Below are 1863 nucleotides of genomic sequence, written 5' to 3'. Positions count from 1 at the left end.
CACAGAGATAAAAGTCACCATGTTTCAGATGAATATGACTCGATGTTTTCACGTCCGCACATCAGAATTCATCTTTCCATCAACTTTCTTCGTGGATATTTCCTGTTGGAGACAGAGAAAACAGAATTATGAAAGTTGTGCTGTTGTCCTGTAGCTGAAGGAGAAACAGGTTGTGTTGGTTAATAACTACACTATATGGCCAAATGGAGGTGGACCACCACACCAGGTTTGGGAACATGATGTTGATCAGATCTGGCTCCCGGTCTACATTAGAGATCTTCTTCTACTCGAGACCTGACATGGGTTTGGGTTTAAAGAGAATAGTTAGGAATCAGAGTGTACTTATTTTCAGTTCTGATCACAAAGAACATCATAAAAACATTGATCTTCTATTTGTTGTCCAGCTGGCTGAAGATGTACGTGCAGGAGGTAAAGAAATATTTTATTTTAATCTAGTGTTATCTTCAGGTCTGATCTGATTGTGTGTCTCTGTTTTAGGGTCTATTTTTGATCAAGCTTTTCTTTTTCTTTCTTTTTTATTGACTGATGCATGATGGTTGCAGGTGTTCAGAACTCTTTGGACAGGAAGATCTCATCGTCAACATTCCAGTTAATCCCAAATTCTTCCAAACCAAATTTACCTAAAAAGCCCATTTCTTTTAGAGCTGGCCTTGTGCACATTGAAACAGGAACGAGTCTGTATCCATGTTGGAAGAACACTGTTGTCTAACATATCATTAGATGCTGCAGTATTAAGATTTCATTCATTGGAACTAACAGCTTTGACCAAACATAAAAATAAAATCCAGATGGAGATACACTAAAGTATGCAGACAGGTGTGTGTCTACACACTTTTGGCCATATAGTGTGTTTGTCCAGGTGTGTGATGAGAGGTGATGTCAGACCTCTCCAGTGTGGCTGTAGAGGGAGACCAGCAGTTGGTCTCCAGAGTCCCAGTGTTTCTCTCTCAACTCCACCTGGTCAGGGGAGAGGTTGTTTCAATGATCAGATAAATAAAGGCTAACTTCACTTCACAAATGTCTTCAAGTAGGATTGGAGTTAAAATGTGACAAACGAAAGTTGAGAAATTAGAACAAACTCACAGTGAAAGTATCTCCAGCCTTAAGAGAGAATTTGGAAAATGTGTGTATGATGGGTTTTCTGTTATTGACTCGTATGTGTACTTCCCAGCCTTGCAGTACTTGGTCCTGTGGGAGAGAAATTGTTCAAGAGAAGAGGAATGAGACAAAGAGACACTGACACATCACCACAGGTAGTCATAGTTTAATGGTATGGGATTCTTATTGTTAGAAAGGTTTGTGGTTATATTGGCTCAACGATTCACTCCAAAATGTTAAATTCCTTTGTTCACAATCACAATCATCTACAATCTGTTTGGCCACAATTCATGTTGGGGTTTGTGTGTTTGTTGTGCTTTGTTGTCAGTTTTCTTTAGACTTCTCTTTATGGATCCTTTTTGATGACTCCTGCATGGAAATTGAATTTCCAGCAGCCAAAAAAACTTTCCCGTGCTTGACCTTTCCCAGGCCGGCTTTAAGCAGGTCGTTAGCTAAGTGTGAATGCCTCATTTAGAAAACTACTGGACACACTTAGTTAATGTTGAGCTACAAAACAGACTATCTATGCTCTCATAGTAATCACACAGTGTTCATCCACACACTGACTACATTACCGCGGTGCGTGTGTTGCGAAGACGGACATATTTGCCCTCTGGGTCGACCTCATCCACAATGACGTGTCCCTCTGCTGAGTCCTGATTGGTCTGGGGGCCGGGCCGCTCCTGGGACTTCTCAGGTTCAAGACTTTTGTTTGCCTCCAGCTGAGAGATATACAACACACAC

General features: G+C 41.0%; 1 protein-coding gene and 1 long non-coding RNA gene across 2 annotated transcripts in view; one reads left to right on the top strand and one right to left on the bottom strand.

Annotated features, from left to right (window-relative positions):
* Positions 1-1863, top strand: part of LOC117962129 (butyrophilin subfamily 3 member A2-like) — a 23268-nt gene that overhangs the window by 7111 nt on the left and 14294 nt on the right. The gene's annotated exons all lie outside the window — the stretch shown is intronic.
* Positions 2-1845, bottom strand: LOC117962153. Its single transcript, XR_004660579.1, has 4 exons — positions 1695-1845; positions 1105-1209; positions 907-978; positions 2-102 (listed from the first exon to the last, which is right to left on the bottom strand). It is a non-coding gene; the product is annotated as an uncharacterized LOC117962153 (long non-coding RNA).

This window comes from Etheostoma cragini, chromosome 19 (assembly GCF_013103735.1).
Source record: "Etheostoma cragini isolate CJK2018 chromosome 19, CSU_Ecrag_1.0, whole genome shotgun sequence".
NCBI classification, from domain to species: domain Eukaryota; kingdom Metazoa; phylum Chordata; class Actinopteri; order Perciformes; family Percidae; genus Etheostoma; species Etheostoma cragini.
The sequence above is the reverse complement of the archived record's forward strand: the minus strand, read 5'-3'. Positions and strand labels throughout refer to the sequence as shown.